General features: G+C 48.4%; 1 protein-coding gene across 1 annotated transcript in view; it reads left to right on the top strand.

Annotated features, from left to right (window-relative positions):
- Positions 1-3,335: 3,335 nt before the first annotated feature.
- The window catches only part of TMPRSS9 (transmembrane serine protease 9), a 58,092-nt gene continuing 48,235 nt past the window's right edge, over positions 3,336-13,192 (top strand). Inside the window, exon 1 of the mRNA XM_053580918.1 lies at positions 3,336-3,394. The gene's annotated coding sequence lies outside the window, so the exon portion shown is untranslated. The remainder of the gene's footprint in view (positions 3,395-13,192) is intronic.

Below are 13,192 nucleotides of genomic sequence, written 5' to 3'. Positions count from 1 at the left end.
ACTGAGCCACAGGCGCCGCCCGAGCTGGTGGGTTTTAACCCAGCCCGGGCCTGCCAAACAACAATGACAACTACAAAAAATAGCTGGGTGTTGTGGCAGGTTCTATAATCTCAGCTACTTGGGCTGAGGCAAGAGAATCTCTTGAGCCCAAGAGTTGGAGGTTGCTATGAGCTGTGACACTATGGCACTCTACCAAGGGCAATGTAGTGAGACTGCCTCAAAAAAAAAAAAAAAAAGTTAACGCCCTCCTGGCTCACATTTGTAGTCCTGGCACTTTGAGAGGCCAAGGCAGGAGAATCCTTAGAGTCCTTGTGCCTAGGAGTTTGAGACCAGTCTGGGCAACATAGTGAGACCTTTCTCTTAATAAGACAAAAAGGTGCATGCCCTGCACCTTGCATGTGTCACTCGGCTCTCACACATTCCTCCTTCCCATGGAAGATAGTGAGGCTGCCTGATTAATAAGGGACCAGAAAGGTGTTGATGCCTTAGACCAGTGTTTTTCAACTTTTCTTATCTTGTAGCACACTTGAACCTATAGTTAAACTTCCATGGCACACTTAAATTATGTTGGTCAAAAAATATATATATAAAGGCTGGGTGCCCATAGCTCAGTGGTTAGGGCGCCAGCCACATGCTCCAGAGCTGGTGGGTTTGAACCCTGCCTGGGCCTGCTAAACAAAAAAAGGGTGGCCCCTGTGGCTCAGTGGGTAAGGTGCTGGCCCCATATACTGAGGGTGGTGGGTTCAAACCCAGCCCCGGCCAAATGGCAACAAAAAAATAGCTGGGCCTCATGGAGGGCGCCTGTAATCCCACCTACTCAGGAGGCTGAGGCAAGAGAATCGCCTCAGCCCGAGGATTTGGAGGTTGCCGTGAGCTGTGACAGCACATCACTCTACCAAGGGTTAATAAGTGAAACTCTGTCTCAAAAAAATAAATAAATACATAAAAATAAACAAACAAAATAGCCAGGCATTGTGGTGGGGCACCTGTAGTCCCAGCTACTTGGGAGACTGTGGCAAGAGAATTGCTTGAGCCCAAGAGTTTGAGGTTGCTGTGAGCCATGATGCTGCGGCACTCTACCGAGGGTGACAAAGTGAAACTCTGTCTCAAAAAAAAAAAGGTGGGGGGAAATATATATAAAGAAAAGAATATACTTAACTGTGCTTTGAACTTCTTTGAAAAATAATTTAATTAATGATTTTTTTTTTTTTTGAGACAGTCTCATTTTGTTGCCCTCAGTAGAGTGCTCTAGCGTCATAGCTCACAGCAATCTCAGACTCTTGGGCTCAAGTGATCCTGTTGCCTCAGCCTCTCAAGTAGCTGGGACCTACAGGCATTTGCCACCGGAGTAGTCTTGGATAAGTTGATCAACTGCTATCCCTGTGTCCTTTGTAAATTCTCCTGCCATAGGGCACAGTGGCCATGATGCCAAGAGATCAGCCCCTAACATAGCTCTAAGACACAGTCTTTACCATTCTATCAATGACACACTTGGTCATCCCTCCACCCACCCACATGGCATCTCACTCACCCATCCATAATCTATATGTCCATCAACCCACCAGTCTTCACTGGGACCTGTGTCCCAGACACTCCCACTAAAGGCCATAATGGGTGATATGTGAGTCCCAGACCTGTCTCTGTCCAGTGAGGAAGGACAGGATACAGGTCCACTCAGGGGACTTTAGACACACAGGACAGTCCCCCAGCTGCGGCCTGGGTAGGCAGGTATCAGGGAAGGCTGCCTGTAGAAGGCAATTGTTCTGGGCCCAGGAGTGGGGTGGTAAGAATCCTGGTGCCCCAAGTTGGAGGAAGGAGGGCCTGGGACCAGCTTGAGAGGGCATGGTCACTAGCTATGTGGAGAGGTTGTCAGAAGGTTTGGCATGAGCTTCTGGAAAGAGCCCACCAGCCCCTGAGGAAGAGGAGAGGGTGGCCTCAAGGGGTCATAGGCTCCTCCCCACACAGCTCCAAGCATGGCAGAAATAGCTCCTTGGGGACAGACTGACTAAGGCTGGCAGGAGGATAGGCAGGAGGCACCAATGGGAGAAATGGGCTTGGAGCCAGCATGACCTCGGGCTTACAGGGCTGCGGCCACCTCTTCTGCCGTACGGGGGTGATGGCTACCTTGCAGGATTAAGTCCTGGGGGGGGGTGTCTCAAGCATGAAGTACTTGGAGACATACCCTGCAGGACTGTGCCCCCTCCACACTTGCCCTACGGTCAGCAGCCACCGAAAACACTCAGACACGGAATAACAGACTGGCCCTGCGTGGTTCTAACAATGTATACTGTTTACCATGACCGAAGCAGAAGGGCAAGGCTGAGAGTGACCAGAGTGACAGTGGGCAGTGTGGCAGAACTGAGGCCACCCAGCATGACCATGAGGAAGATGCCAGACAGACTGATTCATCCAAGATGTCCTGAAGACACATGACCCACCCTACCCAGGCCTGTCCAGGGCATCAGAGAACTGTCAGAGCCCAAAGGGGCCCGAGGAGACATGAAGACTGAGTATCCTGTGGGGTCCCGGCCAGGGTCAGGGACAGGAGAGGGGTTGAAGGGAAACTGAGGAATCCCAATTCATGTGTGGGCCCAATCCCTAATAAAAATGGGTCAGTGTTGGTGCATTGGTCCTGACACTCTCCTGCACCATTAGGGAGACAGCATGGTGTAGGAAAATCTGGGCCACCTTCCCAACTTTTCTGTAACTTGAAAGCTGTCCTAAATAAGACATTTGTTTAAAAGATGTAGGCTCAGCACCTGTAGCTCAGTGGTTAGGGCACTGGCCACATACACCAGGGCTGGCAGGTTGGAACCCGACCCAGGCCTGCTAAACAACAATGACAACTACAACAAAAGAATAGCCAGGCATTGTGGCAGGTGCCTGTAGTCCCAATTACTTGGGAGGCTGAGGCAAGAGAAAGGCTTAAGCCTAAGAGTTTGAGGTTGCTGTGAGCTGTGATGCCAAAGCACTCTACCGAGGGCGACATAATGAGACTCTGTCTCAAAAATAAATAAATAAAATAAAAAATATTGTGGTTATTCATGCCCCTCCTCTGCCCAGTTCCCTTCCTGCTTCGGAGAAAACAGCACTGAGCGCCTGCTCCCAGGACTGTCCCGTCTCCTGTCCAGGTGGGCTCACTTGCCTGCAGCACCGCCCACCTGCCTTCCGCCCTGGGCTGCCTCATCCTGAGGTGGGGGTCTGGGTCAGAGGTCGGGTTGGGGGGCCCTATGGGGGCAACCAGAGGTTGCCTGGCCCTGCGGGGGCGGATGATGGGGGAGGGACGAAGGAGGGCAGCGCTCCGCCCAGCCCTGCCCCCTTCCCCTGTGGCTGCAGCTCCACTCAGGGTCAGGCAGGATCCTTGGAACAGCCTCTTCTCTTGGAGCAGAGTACGGTGAGTTGGGGCTCCCGTGGGCTTGGCCTCTCCTCGGAGCAGCCCCCACATCCTACACTGGAGCTGGGGCTGTGTAGACGCTGCCCAGCATGTAGACATGTAGACTTGGGTGAGTTGTGTGGGTGCAGCCACTATGTGTAGAGGTGGCTGGAGCACCTGGAGGGCCCCCCTCTCTGTCCCTATCTGCAGTCTTCCACTCTTTTCTACCTGTGAACTTAGCTAAAATCAAGCCCAGAGCATCTGCCTGGAGCCTCTGTAGGAGCAGGGTGGGGTAGAGTGGGACTCAGGCACCTGGTTAAGAAGCCTCCCTCCCCAGCGCTTCTCTCCACCACTGGGAGGTTTTAAACTTGGACCTGCTTGTGAGTAAACACATGGCAAGGATTTGAGGCGGGGGTGACAGTTTGAAGAGGGTGAAATCAGAGGGCCTGAAATTGGGGCTGGAGATGGCACCTGACTTCTATTAAATGTGGCAGGAAAGCCAGGAAGAAGTGGGCTGTCCACACTGCAGGATATCCTCACCTTCTCTCTCATATGGCTCCGGAGGGTCCTCTGCAGGCCAGGGGACCCTCCTCTCCAGGGCTTGCCTGTTGCCACCTGAGGAGGAGCAGCTTCCATCCCCGGCAGTGAGCTGCCTTGAGGTTCTAAGAGCACTGGGCTGTGGGGACCTAGGGATCAGTGGTGATGGCTGCCTCCTGGCAGATCTGTGATGCCCATGCAGGGCCTGGTGCTGGTCACATGTGGCTGCTTATGATCGTGTCATTGTGTTTGTGTGTGACTGTGTGTGGTTGTGTGAGATCATGTGTGGCTGCATGTGTGACTAAGGATATGAGTGTGTGACTATATGTGTGGGACTGTGTATGATTGTTGTGTGCAAGATTTGTGTGGGTGTATTGTTACAGCATGTGTTCAGCTGCATTATGGGATCATGCATGACTTTGTGGATAGTAGTGTGTTAACTCCGCTCTTCCTACTTTTCCCATCTGGAAAATGAGGATGAGAGTCTTAGCTACTTAGCCTGCTCTGACTGTGAGACAGCATGAGACCCTCCTGTTCCTGCCAAAGGGACAGCAAACACATTTGTGTTCCTCCAACAACAGAGTGTAGATTTGAGCTGGGGAATAGCGTCCATCCTTAAAGGACATTTGTGTGTTGTTCAAAGTCCACTTTGCAGAATTCTGAATGTTTAGTATGTAAAATACAGAGATCACAGAATCCTTAGGCAACAGCTGTTGGTATGGCCTTTCATCAAGGCTTGGGATTCATCTGCAGTGCTCAGGCTTCCCAGAATCCTGTCATCACGACCATCGATGAAGAGCTTTGGAGGCCTGGTAAAATACACCATGTGAGTGAGGCAGAATGAGCTGGTGAAGGCGAGTGTTTCCCTGTTCATCGTTTACCTGTTCGTCTTGGCCAATTGAGTTGTGCAATTCTAAACAAGGAGGAAAACTGAAGTAGGAGCATCACAATTCATAGGCCTAGGTTTCTCTTCTTTTCCATGAAGGTGAAGGAAGCAGAGACGCAGGCAGAGAGACAGGTGGCCACGGGTGGGTGGAGTCACCTGATTCTGTGATTATCTGTGTGCAACTCTCAACAGGAGGCAACCCGAGGAACAGATGCCATCATTCCCGCCCAGGGCAGGGACTAGAGCTCTCAGCATCCCTTCTCCCCCCAGACCCCTCTCAGCTCACCTGCCTTACCCGGCATGTCTCATAGTAGAGAAGCCACCAAAGTTGGGGGGATCGAAGAACTTACATGTGTCTCCATGTGTAAGACAGAAGGAAAGAAGATAGCTTCTCCAAGCCTCAGTTTCCTCATCTGTAAATTTGGTACACTCATGCAGGACCCCTCGTTCACTGGGGTTTCTGGGAGGGCTGAATGACCTGCTTGCAGCCCATGAGCCCCATATACATGTGAAGCATTGACTTTCTGCCTGTGATCCTTGCCTGTGTCACCTGTACCCTACAGCCCACTCCAAGCCATTTCTTTCATATGGCTCTGAGATGAACTCAGGATGACACACTCTGGGTGACTGGCTGATATCCACGTAAGGCCACTTTGTTGTTTTTTACATATGACCTTGACTAGTTAAAAAAAAAAAAGTTTTCAGAATATTTTAAGTCGCAAAGATAGTAGAGAGAGTCCCCAGATGTTAACATCTCACGTAACCCATAGTACACTAGAGAATTACTGTGAGTACAACTCCCGTAGCAGACTTTACCCAAATTTCCCCATTTTCCCCACTGATGTTTCTGTTCTGTCTTCGTTATTGGCCCCCATGTTGCATTTAGGAGCTGTGTTAATTTTAAATGATACAAGTCATAAGTGATTGGAAGTTTACTAATTTTTTTAATTTATACATTTGTATCTGTTTTCCTTGGTATCACTCATGTTTATCAGTGTTTTCCCTCCTACGAGATCGCCAACTCCCTTTTCCTCTTTGCACATTATAAAGCTAAAAGAGCACAAGATATCACTGCTGCAAATACTTTTCTCACAAACACCTCTTCCCATGAAAACCTAACAAAAAGTCCATAGACAAAAAGGAAAAAAAAAAGACCAAGCTTATTAAATTTCCTTTAGGCTTGCTGAGTGATTTATTTCATGAAGTTGGGGCCATAGAGGAGGGGGAGGTTTTTCCAGCTAGATTGGGGCCTGAGGAGGGGGGACAGGGAGAAATAAGAGAGCCCACAGTGCAGACAAGAGCTGTCTGTTCCATAGACAGGATTTGGCTGCCTAATGGGATGGGAGTTTCTGAAAACTGTGAGCATCTTGAATTAGGAGGGGAAAACTACATCAAAAGGTGGGCATGACAGCTAAAGAGTTGAGATTGAAAAGGAGAAGAAATTTATAAGCTTAGGGATGGAACTAGGTAAACCTTTGAGTATCATTAAAGTTGACCCTGCTTGGAAAAAAGGAACCTAAAGGCTATATCGCCCTTTGAGAGGTTAAACCACAGTTTTAACCAACCAGATGACATCAGCCATTAAAGGCAAAGAGAAGATTCACAGCAGACAGGAAAGTCTATGAGGAACTGAAGAGGAGAATGGGGAGATTGGAACAGGATGGGCTACCAAGAAAAGAGTGAGTGGTTTAGGGGAAGGAAAACAAAACCAAACGGGATCATGGGGCCTGGAGTCCTATGTATTAGTCACTGGTTGCTAAGTAATAAATTACCATTAAATTAGCAGATTAAATGAGAAGATTTATCTTCTCATAGTTTCCTGTAAAACAGGGATTTGGGACTGATTTATCTGGGTGGTTTAGACCACCCAGACACCATGGCTGTCTCATGAAGTTGCAGTTAGATGTTGGCCAGGGGCTGCCTCATCGGAAGGCTCAACTGCAGTTGAAGTAGCCACTTCTGAGCTGACAACCTCATATGGCTGTTAGTGGGAGACCTCAGTTCCTCACCCCCTGGACCTCTCCATAGCACTGCTTGTGTTTCCTCACAACATGGCAGCTGGCTTCTCCCAGAGAGATCCAAAGGAGAAAACCACTGTTTTTCTATGGCCCACCCTCAGAAGTCTTACTCCATCACTTCCGGTACATCGAGCTCATTAGAAGCAAGTCAGAAAGCAAGTCAGGAAGTCTACACTCAAAGGGAGGTGAAATATGCTCCACTAAGGGAGGAGAGCAAAGAATTCGTGGACATATTTTTTTTTTTTTTTTGTAGAGACAGAGTCTCACTTTATGGCCCTCCGTAGAGTGCCGTGGCATCAGACAGCTCACAGCAACCTCCAACTCCTGGGCTTAAGTGATTCTCTTGCCTCAGCCTCCCAAGTAGCTGGGACTACAGGGGCCCGCCACAACGCCCGGCTATTTTTTTGGTTGCAGTTTGGCCGGGGCCGGGTTTGAACCCGCCACCCTCGGTATATGGGGCCGGCGCCCTACCGACTGAGCTACAGGCGCCGCCCTCGTGGACATATTTTAAAAACCACCACTTCCTCAGGGAAGTTGCCTAACTTTTCTGGGTCTCTATTTCCTCTTCAGTTAAAATGCAGCTGGTCTCATAGGAGAGTTGCGGTAATAAATGACATAATGTGTATAAATATTATTTAGTGCAATGGCTATCATGTAGAAAATTCTAATCTACTTATTTTTATTAAAGGTGTTCTTTCCCAGGGTCATGGCTCCTGAGGAATGATGCACCAACTATTGTTATCAAATAATAAACTGCAATTGTGGGGGCAGAGGAGAATAACTTGCTTTTTTAGTAAACATTAGGCTATTTCTCTCCATTCTTTAATCTAACGTTAAGGATGGCAGTCCAATATTGGCTCAGGGAGGAGAGGGTAAAAGTGGCAAGTTTTGTGAGCCTGGATGATGCCATGTTTAGGCTAGGCTAGTGATGGGGGTAGTGGCCTAATTTTGGAGATGTCTGGCAGGTGGCCTGACAATGTTTTTGGATGGACTGGATGGAGGCTATGCCAGAGACACCAAGGATGACCCCAGGGGTTTTGATCTGAGCCACCATGAAAATGGAGCTGCTATCTGAGCTGGAGAAGATTAAGGCAGGAATGGGTATTTTGGGGGAGATTGAAGCGGCCTGCTAGTTTGGTGTGTGACAGATTTAAAAAGCCTGTTGGTTATTGTATTCATTTTCTACAAATTACCACAAATTTAGCATCTAGAAACATCTCCTATTTGTCGTCTCATGGTTTTCTGTAGGTTAGAGGGGAGCAGGACATAGCTTGGCTGGGTTCTCCACTCAGGAGACAATCAGAGTGATGGCCAGGCTGTGTTCTCATTGGAAGGTGCAAATGGGGGAGGAGCCACCTCTGAGCTCATTTGGTCTCTAGGAGATGACCAAAGGCTGGGCTTCTGGCTGGCTGTCAGGGATAGTGGCTACTTTCAGCTCCTAGAGGCTGCCTGCAGTTCCTTGGCACACCAGGCTTCTCTAGGATGGCCACCTACTTTACGATGCCAACAAGCAGGGTCTACAGCTCCAATTTGGCTAAGGTGGAGTCATATTTTTTTTCACTTCATTTAAAAAAAGTTTTGAGACAGGGTCTTGCTCTTGTTGCCCTAGGCCGGAGTGCAGTGGCATCATCATAGCTCACTTCAACCTTAAACTGGGCTCAAGTGATCCTCCTGGCTTGGCCTCCCAAGTAGCTGGGACTACAGGCATGCACCGCTATCCCTGGCTAATTTTTCTGTTTTTTTGTAGAGATGGGGAGCTTGTTATGTTGTCCAGGCTGTTGTCAAATTCTGGCCTCAAGTGATCCTCCTGCCTCAGCCTCCTAATGTGCTGGGATCACAAGTATAAGCCTCTGCACCTGGCCAAGATCAACATTTTAATCAAAGAGGCCACTGTGCCAGCAGGTCTAGGGTTAAGGGTAAGTCAGTGAGATATGGGTTGGACAGGTGCAAGGTTGGATCCTGTCTTTAAGTCAAATGTCAACATTCTGCTGGTCATGGATCTTTTGGTGAGTTGTATAACAATATGACGTATCTTGATGACTGAAGATTTTGGCGCTCCCTTCAATTTTGCCCTCATGGCAGTGTCCCCCTCACCTCACCCTATCCCTTGTCCCTGGGTTTCCTCCACTTAGGCTCTGAATGAAGGCTCACATGCACACTTTTCTTTTTTTGAGACAGAGTCTCACTATATCCCCCTCAGTAGAGTGCTGTGACGTCACAGCTCACAGCCACCTCTAACTCTTGGGCTTAAGTGATTCTCTTGCCTCAGCCTCCCAAGTAGCTGGGAACTACAGATGCCTTCCATAATGCCTGGCTATTTTTTGGTTGTAGTCATTGTTGCTTAGCTGGCCTGGGCCGGGCTTGAACCTGCTAGCCTTGGTGCATGTGGTTGGCACCGTAACCACTGTGCTATGGGCACCCAGCCCACACTCTCTTTTTTAAAAACAAATGAGGCTCTGGCAAACCACAGGGTGGCATTAAGGACATGTTGGCGCTAAACTGAGACTGTCCCTGGCTGGCCTCCTCAGGAGGCTGGAAAGAAACGTTGCTCCTGCCTCATTCCCGGTGATGCGGCTCTGCTCACAGAGTCCTTGGGCAGTGCCTCCTAGGGACCCCTGAATGGCTGCAGACCCTTCTTGATGGGTGAAATTGGAAAGGGAGTAGATTCATCAGATGTCCCAGTTTCCAGGTGAAAACTGGAGCAGTCCTGATTGAACCACGACAAAGGGTCACCCGGGAAGGGAATCAATTACTCAGTGTCAGTCCATCACTGTTGAGTTGGGAGGGGTGTCAGCCCCCCGCTTGCCCACCTGGGACAGAAGGTGCCAGGGTGGCTGTGTCTGGGGGGCTGGAGGCTGGTTAAGCCTCAGGTTAGATGTGGAGATGTTAGCGCAGCCATTCATGATTTAGCCCTGGGTGCTGTAGGCATCTGTCATGTGTTCTAAAGACCCTTCTTTTCTCTCCCCTGTAACTTGGCGCACGTTCAGTGTGGAAGCTTCTTGAAGCTTTTATGCACTGTTCCTGTTGTTTTCCAGCTACACATTCATCTTTCTGGTTTGTCTGGGGTATTCTCATGTATCTCTCAAACTCAGGTGGTAATTTATCCTCTGTCGCCTCATCTCGTCAAGGGCTTTCTCTCCCCTCAAAGTCACCTTCGGAGCCAGTGATTGCCTTCTGTGTCCACTCTTATTTCATTTAATCAGCTATCTTCCCTCTTCCTACTCAGCCTTTGTATTTCACCCTCTCCCACCCCCAATCTTTGCAAAAAATAAGAATAAAACAAACTCTAGAAGGTATTTTGTAGTCTGAGATTAGTGATGTGAAGGACCTTCCAGAACCTTCTTTCCCTTTGCCCCTCTCTTGAACTAAAGTGCCCGCTTGTCTGCCACAGACTGTCTCCATGGCATCCTGGTGATAAGAGAAAGATTCATCTGTACAGGTTTGTTCTGTGGGCTACCCAAATAATTTGCTTGAGCTGATCCTTTTTTATTTAACCCTACATCGACTTTACATTTTGGTCAGAACTTTATTTCTATTTAAAATACGAATGTTCTGAAAGAGGTGGATTTTAAACCAACCATACCAACATTATGTCATGACCAGAGCCTCTGAGCTTTTTCTTTTCTTTTCTTTTTTTTTTTAGACAGAGTCTCACTCTGTCACCCTGAGTAGAGTGCCATGGGGTCATCATAATTCACAGCAACCTCAGACACTTGGGCTCAAGTGATCCTCTTTCCTCAGCCTCCCTGATAGCTGGAACTATAGGTGCCTGCTACAATGCCCACCTAGTTTTTCTTGCCTTTTTATTTTGAAAAAAATTTATTTATTGTTTCAGGTTAATTTGAGGGTACAAAGAATTAGGTTATAATGTTTGTATTGGTTAGGTAGAATCCCTCTTATAATTGTGTCTCACCCCCAAGAGCTGTGCCCCACACCCTAATACTTATTCTGTCTTTGGTGTGGGGGCATCTCGCTCTTATTCAGACTGGTCTCCAACTCCTGAGCTCAAGTGATCCACCTGCCTCAGCCCCTCAGAATGCTAGGATTCTAAGCATGAGCCAACGCACCTGGTAACTGGCTCCAGGCTTTGTTCTCTTTGCCTTACAATGACCCAGGAAACTGCTGCTTAGAAGTTTTTAGTTGACTTCTTTCCTTTTTTTCATTTTTTGGCTGGGGCTGGGTTTGAACCTGCCACCTCTGGCATGTGGGGCCAGTACCCTACTCCTTTGAGCCACAGGCGCCGCCCTTTAGTTGACTTTTTACAAAAATAATAAGCACAGGACCACGTACCTTTTGGTTAAAATTGTCATCTTTTCATTCAACCAAGAAATGCTTTTTCAGTGTCAACTGTTTGCAAAAGACTTTATGGGGACAGTCAAGCAAAGTGAAGGTGAAGAAGCTTGTGTCTATCCTCAAGGAGTTAACAGGAGTCTAGAAGTTTCTCTACGCTGAGCACATCTATAAAGTACTTTATAATATCTTCCAGAGCCAGGAAGCTCTGACATCTCCCTGGCATCACTGTTTTCTTCTCAAATTATTGCATCAACACCAATTTTTTTTTTTTTTTTTTGAAACAGAGCCTCAAGCTGTCACCCTGGGTAGAGTGTCGTGGCATCACAGCTCACAGCAACCTCCAACTCCTGGGCTCAAGCGATTCTCCTGCCTCTGGGACTACAGGCGCTCGCCACAATGCCTGGCTATTTTTTGGTTGCATCCATCATTGTTGTTTGGAGGGCCCTGGATGGATTCGAACCCGCCAGCTCAGGTGTATGTGGCTGGCGCCTTAGCCACTTGACCACAGGCGCAGAACCTTTTTTTTTTTTCTTTTTGATATAGCTTCTCACTCTGTTGCCTATGCTGGAGTGCAGCGGCGTGATCATAGCTTACTGCAGCCTGAACTCCTGGGCTCAAGTGATCTTCCCTCCTCAGCCTTCTGAGTAGCTGGGACTACAGGTGCCAAGTGCTCAGCTAATTTTTGTACTTTTTTGTAGAAGGAGTCTTTATGTTGCCCAGGCTGGTCTTAAACTCCTGGCCTCAAGCAATTCTCCTACCTCGGCCTCCAGAAGTGCTGGGATTACAGGCATGAGCCAATGCACCTGGCCTATCAACACCAAATATTCGTTTTTCTTGTATTCATGGTGATAAGTAGAAGTACAAAACACCTCTTCATCCAGTTGGTGCTGATCTTTCTCAACAATTTTTTTATTGTGGTAAAATATACACAACATAAAATTTGTCATCCTATGCATTTCTAGACGTAAGCTTCAGTGGCTTCCAGCACATTCACAGTGTTGCGCAACCACTACCACCCTCCATTTCCAGAACCTTTTCTTCCTCCTAAACTGAAACTCTGTTCCCATGAAACACTTAAGTCCTACCCTCACCCCAGCCCCTGACACCCACCATTTTTTTTTTTTTTTGAGACAGTCTCAAGCTGTAGCCCTGGGTAGAGTGCCATGGTGTCATAGCTCACAGCAACCTTCAACTCTTGGGCTCAAGTGATCCTCTTGCTTCAGTTTTTCTATTTTTAGTAGAGATGGGGTCTTGCTTTTGCTCAGGCTGATCTCAAACCCGTGAGCTCAAGCAATCCACCCACCTTAGCCTCCCAGAGTGCTAGGATCACAGCCACTGTGCCCAGACAGACACCACCATTCCACCTCTGTCTCTGTAAGTCTGACGACTCTTGGGACCTCCTGTGAGTGGGATCACACTGATTTGTTCTTCTGCGTCTGGCTTCTCTCACTGACCATCATGTCCTCAAGGTCCATCCATGTCATACCCTGTGTCAGAGGCTCCTTCCTTTTCATGGCTGATAGTCCACAACACTGCACAATGCTGTATTCCCACTAGGGTTCCAATTTTTTTTTTTTTTTGGCTGGGGCTGTGTTTGAACGCACCACCTCCAGCATATGGGGCTGGCGCCCTACTCCTTTGAACCACAGGAGCCACCCCCAGGGTTCCAATTTTTTAACATTCTGACCAACACTTGCTTTTTTTTTTTCTTCTTTAGTGTCTGTTCTTGTAGAATTTACTGTGCCCTGCTTCAGTGTATCCAGGAACTATAAATATTGATCTTGTAGGAAACAGATCTTCAACTTGGACTGGCTCAAACAAATATTGGCTCCTATAATTAAGCAGAGCCCCGTGGAGGATCCGGCTTTGGGTAGAGAGGTGTTGAGGGGTTCTGGGGTGTCTGCAGGCCCCTTCCCTGGAGGAGCTCCTGCCTCACACCCCAGCGCACCTGGCCTCCCTTCAGGTTACCGACCTCATCCTCTACCACTGCTGGCAGCCAAGGTTGTGGCCCATGGCCCCAAGGCCACATAGGGTAGTGTAGGAGGCCCCCTCCAAAAGGCTTCTTCCCTGCTTCTGTTAGTTGAA

Source organism: Nycticebus coucang, chromosome 2, assembly GCF_027406575.1.
Source record: "Nycticebus coucang isolate mNycCou1 chromosome 2, mNycCou1.pri, whole genome shotgun sequence".
Classification (NCBI taxonomy): domain Eukaryota; kingdom Metazoa; phylum Chordata; class Mammalia; order Primates; family Lorisidae; genus Nycticebus; species Nycticebus coucang.
The sequence above is the reverse complement of the archived record's forward strand: the minus strand, read 5'-3'. Positions and strand labels throughout refer to the sequence as shown.